The sequence below is a fragment of the Panthera pardus genome, unplaced genomic scaffold (assembly GCF_024362965.1).
Source record: "Panthera pardus isolate Hobbes unplaced genomic scaffold, ASM2436296v1 HiC_scaffold_16, whole genome shotgun sequence".
In the NCBI taxonomy this organism is placed as follows: Eukaryota; Metazoa; Chordata; class Mammalia; order Carnivora; family Felidae; genus Panthera; species Panthera pardus.
This window is the reverse complement of record NW_026526721.1, coordinates 18,062,450-18,076,222: the sequence shown is the minus strand read 5'-3', so window position 1 is coordinate 18,076,222 and position 13,773 is coordinate 18,062,450. Positions and strand designations below refer to the sequence as shown.

General features: G+C 40.6%; 1 protein-coding gene across 1 annotated transcript in view; it reads right to left on the bottom strand.

The window, feature by feature from the left end:
• Window positions 1–13,773, bottom strand: part of CYYR1 (cysteine and tyrosine rich 1) — a 110,558-nt gene that overhangs the window by 48,004 nt on the left and 48,781 nt on the right. The gene's annotated exons all lie outside the window — the stretch shown is intronic.

The following is a 13,773-nucleotide window of genomic DNA, read 5'->3' as shown; positions in this document are numbered from 1 at the left end:
TTAAGGAGGGCATTTGTTGGGATGAGCTCTGGGTGTTACACATAAGTGATGAATCACTAAATTCTACTCCTGAAAAAATAAAATAAGGTGAAATAAATTCTCTGATCTTTAATACCATGTGGAACAGATGGTGCTGTGCTCTTATAGATAAATATTTTTTGTGCTAAATTTTTTTCTTTTTCTTCTTTATTCACATATGTTAGTTTTTTCCCCCAAATGTTTGTTTTTTTCCCCAAATATGGTCTCAGTGTATGTGCTGTAGTTAGAGGTGTCTGTTTTATACTCAATTCTGGAGGTAAGTGAATAATGAAAATAAAAGTAGGTGGATCCTAATTTCAGTAGGGTAATTTTATCACCATTAAAAGCACTTGGAGATACTATTATAATGGAGAGAATATTCCGGGACTTCATTTATTTTGGATACTAGTGACATAATTTAGAGTCTGTTCTTTCGCCGTGGGACACACTTTGAAACATGTAAGTCCCGCCTTCCTAAACTGCTTATTTTAGTCTTTAAAAAGGATAAAAGTCACTTGAGCATTGGATCAAATTGAATCAAAATGATATTTTCAGAGTATTCTGCATTACATTTTACTGATAAAAATGTAAATGCTATTAAACAAGTCCTGAATAAATGATTAAAAATGTCATCTAACTTAAGAAATAAATCCTAGATTAAAATTTTTCTCTCAACACCTATCTCCAAGATACTAGAAAGTTCTGATATATATCTATATATATCTCAACTACATCTACATTTCTGCTGAATTCTTCCTTTCTTCAAACTAACCGTCTCATCTCATTTCTGTTCACTTTTGTGTCCTCTCTCTGCAGTAACTGCCAGGGATCCCGTTGCCTGGAGACCACTCTTGAACATCCATTGCTGTGGCCTCTTGGAGATTTAAGGCATCTAATAAGGAGCTGACAGAAACCATCAGCTTGCTCCTGAGAAAGTAGCATTTTTTTAAAATCACCATAAAGCACTTGTCTGGATATTACGTATTTCAGGTAACCGTAACAACTAAAGCATAGGATACAAAGAAGAAAAAGTACCTTTAGAAAAATCTAAATTCTACGAATCCATACAAAAAGGAGGTGGGACAAAAAACCTAAATGTGCACTTTTTAAAATTTTTTTTTAATGTTTATTTATTTCTGAGGCAGAGAGACACAGAGCACGAGTGGGGAGGGTCAGAGAGAGAGGGAGACACAGAATCTGAAGCAGGCTCCAGGCTCTGAGCTGGCAGCACAGAGCCCGACGCGGGGCTCAAACTCACAAACTGTGAGATCATGACCTGAACCGAAGTCGGTCGCTCAACCGACTGAGCCACCCAGGTGCCCCAACTTTTTTTTTAAATAGAAGAACGTTTCCACTCCCCCCAGTTTTTCAAACTATTTTTTTTCAAACTATTCTTAAAGGCTCTACTCTCTGTATTTTTAGCTCTGTTATTTTTCTATTAACATTCTCGTTAGCCGAAAGGAGTTGTGAAGCAGAAAATTCAATAAAATTGCATAAGGCCAACTGTGAAAAAAAGTGAGTGAAGGAGATAAAACACAGCTATAAGAACTCCATATTGCAAAATCAACAAAATGAAAAGGCAGCCTACAGAATGGGAGGAAATATCTGCAAATCATACATCTGATAACAGGTTAATATCCAAAATATATGAAGACTTCATACAACTTAATAACGAAAAAGAAAATAATCCGATTAAAAATGGGCAAAGGACCTGAATAGGCACTTTCCCAAAGAGGTTATTCAGATGGCCAACAGGTACATGAAAAGGTGCTCAACGTGACTGATCAGGCAAATGCAAATCAAAACCACTCTGAGATATCACCTTATGCCTGTTAGAATGGTCATCATCAACATGACCAGAGATCAATGCTGGCGAGGATGTGGAGAAAGGGAAACTTCTCTGGGTGCACTGCTGGTGGAAATGTAAATTGGTGCAGCCACTATGGAAAACAGTATGGAGGATCGTCAAACAATTAGCAGTGGAACTTTCATATCCAACAATTCCACTTCTGAGTACATACACAAAGGAAATGAAATAACTATAATTAATGCTGTATGGTGTATTTGAAAGCTGCTAACACAGTAGATCTTACAAGTTCTCATTACAAGGGAAAAAAACCTTTTGGTAACTACATGAGGTGACAGGTGTTAAGAATGATGACATAAAAAAAAAAGAATGACGACATAATTATAATTTTGGAATATAATAAAATAATACGGATAAATCCCATAAAGAAAACCCAGAAGAGCCTCATATCACCTTGGGGCATTCTGATTAGGATCGAAGAGTGCAGCACATCTTAGTGGTGTCCAAGGATCAAGAAGAGATTAATATTTGGTGGAAGGTATGCCCTGTTTAAGAAGCTAGGATGTATTTGAGTAATATTTTGCATTTCTGGCAGATAAACTATTTTTTAAATGTTCATGCTCAAAGGAAAAAAAAAACTTTTGTAAAGTAGAAATTTAATGTGAATTAAAACACAGCTCAGAGATGAAATTAGAAAGAAAACAATGGCCCTTCTTTGCTAAACATTTATGGCTTTGATGCTCTTAATTACACTTCGTTTTTCATACAGTGCCTCATGGTTGCCAAGGTATGGTACGTTATTTAGAATTAACATTTCCTCCAAAATTCTTTATCTCCAAGCAAGTAAAAGGCCATACAAGCCTGAATTGCAATTAAGATGTGCCTCTCCATGAGCATTTGGAGGCTGCTGGGAGGTGGTACATTCCAGAAAGCTTAAGATTGTGCTTTAATAACAGACAAAACTAAATTTCTGCCATATTTCACAATGTGACCATGTATTGGCTGTTCAACCTCCCTAAACTTCATTTTTCTTCTGCAAGAAAAATGCACGTATTTATTGTATGGAACTCCTAAGGTTGTTATGAAAATCAAATAAGTAGGTATGTAAGCAGGTCCCTGGAACTTTATAAGCACTTAATAAACAGGAGCTATTATCATTATCATTCCTATTAAGTTATATTAAGCCAATAGGATCATAAAGTTCTGAGACTGAGTTTGAGGGCAATGACAGAGTCACATAGCTAATTGTGAGCTGCTGTTTAAGAAAATAAAAGGAAGCTATTGTCTACATAGTACCAAAGAGTACATTCTGAAGAAACTAGGTTAAGATTAGAAAAAAAAAAGTGTTTTTAATGCTTTTTGGAGATGTGAGAGAAGAAATGGCGGTAATGCTGCATTAGGAACTATTTATTCTTGGGAGAAGTATAAAATCAAGGTCCTGCACAGTTCTATCCCATCTGTTTTGTTTGTTTTGTGTGTGTGTGTGTGTGTGTGTGTGTGTGTGTAGGTATAAGTACATAAAGTACATAAGTACATAAATATTAAACATACTGCTTGATGAATGATTTTATGCATATGTCATGTAAACCCCTACTCATCAACATGTAGATCTTATCCACCAGATCTTATCCACCATCTCAATAAGCCCCCTTGTGCTCACTAACAGTCAAAACACCATCCAGGCCCCAAAGGCAATCACTCTGTTGATATGAGGCTTCGGATCCCCTTCCCAATCTAGAAAAGGGGCTTGTGGGGGCGCCTGGGTGGCGCAGTCGGTTGAGCGTCCGACTTCAGCCAGGTCACGATCTCGCGGTCCGTGAGTTCGAGCCCCGCGTCGGGCTCTGGGCTGACGGCTCGGAGCCTGGAGCCTGTTTCCGATTCTGTGTCTCCCTCTCTCTCTGCCCCTCCCCCGTTCATGCTCTGCCTCTCTCTGTCCCAAAAATAAATAAAAAACGTTGAAAAAAAAAAAATTTAAAAAAAAAAAAAAAAAAAAAGAAAAGGGGCTTGTGAGAAATTCAAAGCCTTCATTCTGTACCCCAACTAGACTTGACTCCTAATCCACTGCCTTTACTTCACCCACCTTCAGTGTCCCCTTGCCTCTAGCCAACGGTCACCTTGTCATCAACATGCCCTTAATCTAATTAATCTGTACTATGTTAAGTATTCTCTAGACAGGAACAGCTGATGAACTGTGTGACATTCATCTGATATTTAGGGGACTTTCCCTCCACTATACATTAATGATGTTTCATTGCATTTTTTGATTCACAAATTCTACAACCATCATTGCACTGTATTTTCCAAAGCATCCTGGGCCAATGCTAAGAAGGTGACAGAGAAAATAAGCTTTAAAAAGACCTGAAGGTGAACTGTACAGGTAGCTACATTTTTCTTTTTAAAGTTTATTTATTTATTGAGAGACAGCCAGAGAGAGAGAGAGAGAGAGAAGGGAGGGGGAGAGAGAGAGAGAGAGACAGAGAGAGAGAGAGAGAGAGAGAGAGAGAAAGCATGTGGGGGAGGGGCAGAGAGAGAGGGAGAGGGAGAATCCCAAGCAGGTTTTGTGCTGTCAGCACAGAGCCCGACATGGGGCTTGAACCCACAAACCATGAGATCATGACCTGAGCGGAAACCAACCGTCGGTTGCTTAACTGACTGAACCACTCAGATGCCCCCAGGCAGCTACATTTTCAAACTCAAATTCCCCAAAGAAGATTTTCTGGTCCTAGTTAGAGTTAAATCATGGTGCAACAGCAGAATGAGCTTGGTGTTCTTGGTCTGAAGCAGCTCTCCACACGTTTCTATCATCAGTGTGTTCTATGCTCCGAATCTTACCTTGGATACCTGACCCAGGTGCCCAGCCTGGGAATCCTTCCATTTTAGGGAAAAGAAACAGGCCCAAAAGGTGCACTGACCTATGTAGGCTCCCTACCCGATCTAGGTGGGTGCCCACTTGCCAAAATGACACTAACCCCTCATTTAAGCACTAGACCACTGATGACTGTACAAGAAAATAAGCCCATAATGAGCAAAGGATCACAGTTTACAGACAATCGCAGAAAAACTCAAATCATTTCTAATATCATCCTCTTCATAACAGTGCTAATGAGTTCTGAGCTTGGATTTTTCCACTTGCTGCATGAAAATACAAGGACTATAATAATACAACTGGGTCAAAAATCAAATAGTAGCTACAAAAACCCTCAGCCCTCGGGTTGCCGTGATTTTCACTTGAGTGCGCTCAAGGGTTCATTTTACGTTTGACTTTAAAATTCACACTCAATTTTGACACGAGATGTATGACTCAGTTCTTTACACTACCATCCTGTAAAAACAGATGACTCAGCTGCCAGTTCTAACAGCAGATTATTGCAGTCATCATCCAAACATGCCTTATGCTGACTAGAGAGGGCTTTCAAGTTAATGAGGCAAAAACAGCAATGTCCCAACAGAACATGCGCTATCCTGTAATAAGAAAAAAATATATATATATATATAAATACTAAACAATGTGGTATCATTAAAATGTAGTCCTTAAAAACTCAAGCATCTTTACTTTTTTCCCACTGTTTGATTATTACTTTTAGAGTAGCTGCTCTCTTAACTCAAGTCTATTTTTACACAGTTTTAGAATTCAGATCCCCGTAGGAACCAAGAAGCTAGAGGCTGATTTTTCTCAACAGGTTTCCCCTTCATAGTCAAAGCGTCCGCTGGACAAGAAAATGAGGTCAGCCCTAAGAAGAATGGTAATCATTTAATAACATCGGTAATCATTTAATAACAAGCCAAAGAATTACAGAAGTAAGTCAATCTGAAGCAATAAAAAGCCAAAACAAACAAACAAACAAACAAACAACCCAGAAACCCGAGCAAAAACAAATTCAAAATTAGTGTTTTTTTTAATCAACTTACCCAACAAACTACTTAAAGAAATTACTACATTTTCCCTCAAGAAGGATGTGATAACACAATGCCATTTTTCTACCCACCGAGCAGCACAGGATGCGGGTCAACATACAGATGTGACATCCCCTTAATTATATTAACACCAGGCAATACAGTCAGAATGGTATTTAGAGTTATTAATTCATTCAACGTGGACTAATCACCTCCTATATATATCCTTTCCCTCTGTCTCAGGGGCTTGGCATATAAAGTATTGTGTGGTGTGGGCAACAGATATGAGTTCTAAGGCACCACCGAAATACAGTTACATCTGAGGGGCCCTGGAGGCGGGGTCGGGGAAGGCTTCACAGATGGTGTGACCTATAAGCAGAGGCTGAAAGCGGTAGGAATTTGCCAGACAAGGTGAAACGATATTCCAGCAGAGGGCACGTGCCAAGTCACAGATGTGTGAAGTGGCTTAGGATTCTGGAAAACAACAAGCAGTCTTGTGTAGCTGCTGTAAAAATTGCAATCTAGAAGTGACAAGAGATGTGGCTAAAAATGCACGCAGGAACTTGATGGTACGGGATCTTTAAGTCCAAGGAGTTTAGCTCATCCTTGCAAAGAGGGGAGTGACACAATCAGATTCGTGTTTTAGAAAGATACTTCGTGTAGCTGTGTGCAAAGAATGGGACCTAGGAGATCCATTATGGACTGTTCCAGCAATTTGCATGAGAGGGAACACGGACTGGCTTCGAGGTCGCACTGGAGAAAGTGAGGGGAAAGGGTTGAATTGTGTAGGACAAAGAACTTTCTAGAAATGGTTAGCAATCTCTGGGGTTTCTGACTTGAGCTACCAGAGTAATAAGGGTTTTCTGAACAAAGACCAGGAATCCAGTGGGCCTACGTTCTGGAGTAGTAGACTGGTGCGAGTGGAGAATGGTTCTATTTTGGGAGACACTGAGCCGAAAAGTGTCTTTTGAATATCCAGATGGAAATGACAAAGCAAAGAGTTTGGAAGATTAATGTCTTCATTCTGTCATTGCCTAGGACACTTCAAGCGCTGGTTTCAGTGCTTCAAAGTGCTGGTTTGAAATTATATGCAAGTATTTTTGATGATTTACAGTGGAGGTTCAGGAGAATAAGGACTCTTGCAAGGATTTCTTTGATAGCTTTATGGCAAGTGTTTCAAATAAGGGCACTGTAGTCTAGGGTGTCACTGGGAACCTTGATAGAGGTCTGATTGTCATCCATATAATTTGCAGTGTGAGTTAACACCACCAGCGTCGGTTTGGTGTGAATTAGTCATGTATCCAAACCCCACATCCTGAAATCAGGGTTGTATTGCAACAACATCATCCAATGTAAATAACTGTTTAACGTCATAAATAGGCTTTTAGCAAACAATCTTTTAAAAATATAAATTAAACTATGTCACTACACTTCCCGGTGGTTTCTGCTTTCCCTCAGAGTAAGAGCCAAAGTCCTTATGACAGCCCACAAAGCTGTCCATGATGTGCCTCTTTCTCCTTAACTCTCTGACTCCATTTCTCATTACTGTCTTCCCCCAGTCACTGTATTCCAGCTACACTGGCCTCTTTGCTATTCCTCAAATGTCAGAAACGTGACCATTCCCTTTTGCTGAGAATGTGTTTCCTGCAGATTTATCTGCATGGTTTTGACTTATTGGTCAAATGTTATCTTTTAAGTGAGTCCTTCCTTGACCACTGATTTTAAATTGTGGCAGCTAATTTTTGTACCAATCCCTATTACCTTCTTTTTTTAAAAAAAATGTTTATTTATTTTTTAGAGAGAGAGAGAGTGTGAGTGAGGTAGGGGCAGAGAGAAAGGGAGACACAGAATCCAGGTTCCATGCTGCCAGCACAGAGCCCGACCCAGGGCTCAAACTCGCGAACTGTGAGATCATGACCTGACACTTAACCGACTGAGCCACCCAGGCACCCTGATATTACCTTCTGCTTTATTTTCTCAGTAGTGCCAAAGTATAATTTTTGTACTCCCTCCCAACATCATAGCGGGAGATAATGGTGATAGCATCTGTTGATAGCATCTGTAGAGAGGATCTAGATGGGTTTTAGTAGAATAGGCTGAACTTGTGCTGCCTTGACTCACGAGCCCAAAACTCAGTGGCTTAACTGAGATAGCTTCTTTCTTCCTCAAAGTCTGTTTAAGTCAGGTGACTAACCATGATGGCTCTCCTCCATGCAGTGACTCAGGAGTCCAGGCTCATTGTAGCTCATGGCCCCAATCGGTCAACATATGGCCTCCATGCTTGCCCCCAAAAGGAAGAAGATTGTGTTGAAAGGTCCCACAGAGTCTTTTACATAACTCAGGCCAGAAGTGACATACATCACTTCTGCTCATGGTCCAATGGTCAGCTAGTTCCATGGTCCCACTTAACTATAAGAGGACTGGTTGGGAAGTGTAGTCTTCTAAGGGCCCTTCAAGGAAAGGAACCCTGGGCATTGGTGAGCACTTCTCAAGTTTTGCACAACAGCCAGCTTTGGAATGGCTTCCTTAAGATGGAGAGAGCACAGGAGTAGGATCCAGCAGAGCTGAGCATAGATCTTGTTGAACCAGTCACTACCCATGTTGCCTTGAGTAAATCAATCATTACCTCTGGGTCTCAGTTTTCAAATCCACCAAATGGGGAAAATAATACCTACCCTGCTTGTATTAGCGAGACTTTTTAGTTTCCGCTACAAAAGTCTGCAAGCAGAATTACCGTATTTAGGCGACTGTTCAAATGCGAGTACATAAATAATGCAGTATGAAACCTGGAAAGCCTGTCTGGATGAGATATAACGAATTATGCTGTTCTACATCAACATTGTTAGAGCCGTAAACAACGGTACCATGTCCAGTCTTGCTTGCTTAACGGCTGAGATGCCTAAGCAGCAAAGTAAGGAGCTGTTTACGTATCGGCACTGGTGTATTTTCTATGTACGGAGTATGAAGAAAATGCAAAGGAAATTATGATATATGTTAAACGTTAAAGATTACCCAAAACACAAGTTTGGCGGCTCTTGTGGTATCTGATGCTCTGTTGCTAGAGAGCGTCTAGGCCACAAAGCCGACCCTATGTTCCAAGGATGGATGTGTAGTTAGGACAGGGTATAATACTGGCTAACTGTCAGCTATTTGAAAAATTTCATTACCATGTATTTGAGGCGATATCAGTCTTTTAAAGACACCAATTTTTACAGATTTGGCTAATTAATGAGTATATTTGTTGTCAGACATCAAACGCTACTGAACGTACATGTAGTTATTTTGTAAGTCACCTCAAGATTGCTCGTGATGGTGAAATTTTAATGGTAATAATGATAATCATGATTATTGATCATTTTTCCGTATGCAAAAAATGTCATCAATAGCAGGCGTAATCTTATAAATAGATGTCATGCAAAATACTCAAACGTGTGAATTCTATTAAAATATGCTTTGGGTTCTCTGGAAAACTCAGTGAAATCTACAGCATCATGACAGAAAGAGTCCAAGTCACCTGTTTTAAAGTGACAAACTGTCCCTATAGAGAGCTTCTTTTTAACTCAGCCTGCCATTTATTTTCTGAGAAAGCTCATTCTGCCTGCATGTATCTATGTCTGATAGACGAGTATTTCCTACATTAAACAGATGGGCCTCCACAGAAGCTCCCCCTATGATTCTAGTTCAGAAAACGTTTCTTGCTGCTAGTAATAGTATTATACACACACGAAACATTAGGAACACCTATATGGTCATTGAAAGGTCACAGATCGGTTACAGCCTAAAATATTAGAGTCCAGGAACCAGTCAGTACTGTGGTAACCAACCCACAAAAATCCACGTAAAAATCTGCTAATTGAACTTTGTCATGGAATTTTTCTGCCTACTCATTGGCCCACCTAACTCTACGGTGACGAACAAAAGAAATGGATCCAATAAAGCCAGCTGCAAATAGATACCCATGGCCACGTGCTGGAATGCAGATAGCATATCAACAATGAGATAAAGCCTTCTGAAGCAGAAGGTCACCGAACCAAGATTTCTGACACATGGCCAAGTGCTGGCTTTTAAAATGGAGCGTAACAGAAAGCACAGGGAGTGAATTTTATAGGATGTTTTATGTGACGCTATGATAAAATAGGTCCGGGCTATTGCCAAGCGAATGCTCCTTTGTTTCCTTTTGCTAACAACTTCTATGTACTATTGCCTTGACTCAAGGGTTTGGGTTGCTTCCCACCTCCCACGAAGATTACAACCTCGAGAATGATTGTTTTTCTTCTCTTGAAACACTTCTGCTGCTCTCGTGGATAAAAGACATTCACAGAGCTGGTCACAGTTCCAAGTTGATGACCATACATTGTGTGGACACTTTGGAATAGAGAGTATAGAAAAATAAACAGTCCGAATCAGAAGGAACTTTCTACATGGCACTTAAAAACTGTGTCCAAAATAGCGCACGTGCACACACAAACACAGATACACACAGCTTGAACTATGATCTCTTATCTCTGTCTCTTCTTACTAATCTCTTTCTTATTCAGATTTGACAGTATCGTGCTTGTCTTTAATAAATGCCATCAATGGTTTTCAGTCATGGCCTGTATCTTAATTCCAGGAGTATCATTCACATGGAGTCTAGATTGAGGTCGGCAAACAATAACCTATGGGCCAAATCTGGTCTGCTGCCTATTTTGTATGCTTATTAGCTAAAAACATCTGTTTTCTTAACGTTTATTTATTTTTGAGACAGAGAGAGACAGAGCATGAACGGGGGAGGGGCAGAGAGAGAGGGAGACACAGAATTGGAAGCAGGCTCCGGGCTCTGAGCCGTCAGCCCAGAGCCTGACGCGGTGCTTGAACTCACAGACTGCGAGATCGTGACTTGAGTTGAAGTCGGACGTTTAACGGACTGAGCCACCCAGGCGTCCCTTAAAACATCTTTTATATTAAAAAACTGTTTATTAATTTTGAAAGAGAGGGCATGAGCAGGGAAGGGGTAGAGTGAGAGGGGGGCAGAGGATCCAAAGTGGGCTCTGTACTGACAGCAGAGAGCCTGATGCGGAGCTTGAAGTCACAAACCATGAAATCATGACCCAAGCTGAAGTCGGATGCTCAACTGAGGGAGCCACCCAGGCTCCCCCCCTTTTTTTTACTTTTTTAAATGGTTGAAACCAATCAAAATAATAATATGCTGTGAAACTCAAATTTCAGTGTCCATAAACAAGGTTTTATTGGAGCACATCTAAACTCATTTGTTTGTATGCTGTCTGTGCCTTCTTTTGGCTGCAAAGGCAGATTTGAGCAGTTGCAACACAGACCACATGGTCTGCAAAGCCTCAAATATTGACTGTCTGGCCAAATAAAACAGAAGTTTGCCAGCCCCCACTATGCAAATGGGACCTCCTGGGGTTGAGTGGTACCTAGCCTGTGTGGCTGTCTACTACACCTGATCTCTAATACTCATCCCTTTAAGTGCTTTTTCTCGAGCTTAGGCATTTAAGATTTTCCATAAGCTAGGCCCAGACCAGATTCTCTCCAGCCTTCCCACCCACTACTTACTCTTTCCTCGGTACCCTGTAGCTTTTTATGTTGCTTCCATGTTGTAGCTGTGTGTTGACATCTGTGTAGCTTCATCTGTCTGTTGATATCCAACCTGAAATCCCAGCTCAGATGTCACTTTGAACCTGGCAGCTCAGAAATGCGTCTACCTGATAGGATTCCTCGCTTCTGTGAATTCGCAGTGTCTTGATCTTCTCTGACACACTTACCGTATCTTGCCCTGCACTCTACTTAGTCATACTCTTGTGTCATTTCTCCTACTTTGTCCTGCAATCCTTGAGTGTAAGGACTTGCCTTAGGTTCCCTTTGTACCTTTACGAATGGTGTGGGTATGGACAGGCCTGGTGACGATCCCGGTCGACTGAGGGACAAATGCCAGCATCCATCCAGGCCTCTGCACACGGGCAATCACGTATTTCCTTAGTTGCAGTGTCCAAGGAAATTCCAGTGGCATGGCAAAAGACCCAAGTCAGTGCTCTAATAAAGCTGCTATGGGGAGGGGTGGCTCAGTTCCATAAAAACAAACAAAATCTTGGAAGGGCACAAGCCCAGGACCCAACCCAGAAGCAGGCAAATACACCGAAGAACAGACAGGCCCTAAACATCGGCAGCATTCAATAAGTAGTGAGATTCCATTCACCAGACCGGGGTCCAGGGCAACAGGGCCAATAAAAAAGGGGATAAAGTGAGGCTGTGGCGTTTGGCCAGGAGAAAATAGCAGCCGGGTCTTAGAAAGACCGGAGTTGTAAAGAGGTGACTGGGCAAAAGTCCAAAGACAGAAACACACTCAAGGTCAGAGCTAGGCTACTACCAAGACAATGACTGGAGCTGAGTCCCAAATATTGTGTAAGGACTCCTTAAATTATTCTTGCTTAGGTTTGGATTTAATTCTGAGATTTATGGAGCAGAGAAATCTATAAAGAAGGCTTAAGTGGCTCTAGCAGTGGGGGAAGACAAGAGACGCAGAGGGAGGGGGAGAGCAAAGCCTGGGAAAGGCCAGGGTAGAGAGAATTAAATGAGCCCTAACCACACGTCAGGCCTTGATAAGGCTTTTACTTACAATACCTCATTTGACATGCATAAGAGCTGCAAGGAAGCAGCATATCCCCATTTTACAGAAGAAGAAACTGTGGCTTAGAGATTCTTAGTGGAGCTGAGGTAAGAAGGCAGCCATAAATGAAGCCACACCAATTCCCCCTGCTACCTAACATTGCCCATCACACTTTTTCAATAAATATCTATTAAATGAATAATGCAGATAGAGAAATGACAAAACGGTCTTTTTACAGTTCAACATGGTAAATGTGAGAGCACAGATATTTGTCTCTTTTATTACTGGCCCATTGAACTCAAACTCACAACTCACTCATGGGTACTCTGTGTCCCATGTGCCAACCTGCACACGAAAAAATCTAAAAACATATTGGTTGCTGTGGTCAGGTGCTCTGGATTTCTGGCCTTCCAAGTCATTTTCAGAAACATGTCCAAATTCCATTTCCAGATTCATTTTAGTTTGCTCAGTCCCCCTGGGTACTCACCGTCTTCCAATTAACCCTGGTACACCTCGTTCCCTGCATGTTAAATGTTCCCTCAATAAAACCCTCCTTGATCTCTTTATGCAGAAATGGTATCTCTTTCTTTCCTCCACTCTGATAGACATTTCTTTCTATGCCATTTATATGGCTCTATCCTTAATCTGAAATAATAGTTGCATATAAGCTCCAGGAGCTTTAGAGTTTGTTTACATCTTTTTGTCCGCCCCCCACCCCCCACCCCAGCAACAGTGCCTTAGAATGGCATTCATACAAAAAGTGTTCAAAAATGTATTAAAGAACAATGTACACACGAAATTTCACTTTCTTAGGCTCCTCAATGTGGGCATTTTTTCCCTCGGAGGTTTGTTCCCACACTCACCTTATGTTTGACTTGGTTCTTTTCAATTAATACAGTTCTTTCCGGTCACTGGAATTCTTTCAAAGAAGCAGTTGTATGAAATGGAAGACGACGGTATATTGAAGGTAACTAAGGCTTTTCATTTTATACCAGTTCCAAAGCCAGTGTAAGGATCTGAGTCTAAAAGTACTTTTCACTACCAGTAGGATATACAGGCCTATTGGCACACAATCTGTTTTTCAAAGTCTTTAACAAAAATACTGATTCGAGTATTCTTCCTCTGATCGTGTATTCTTCTAAGAAGTGCTATTTAAATAACTGTATAATTTCTTTTATTGTATAATTTACATCATTGTGACAGTCTGATAGTTCACAGGGACCCCTTGAAAGACTTATATTTAGAACATTTTAAAAGCGTATTAAAAGGTATTTTTTTCTCATTTGATAAATATTAATGCATTTATTGATGGACAACCATTTAGGGTTGTCCTAAATTATGAACAAAATAATCTTGAGTGTGCAGTTGTTATAAGAAAGTTAACTATTACTAAGGCTGAAAATATAAAATATATTCTTCTGGAAACTGCACCTGAAAAATATTAATG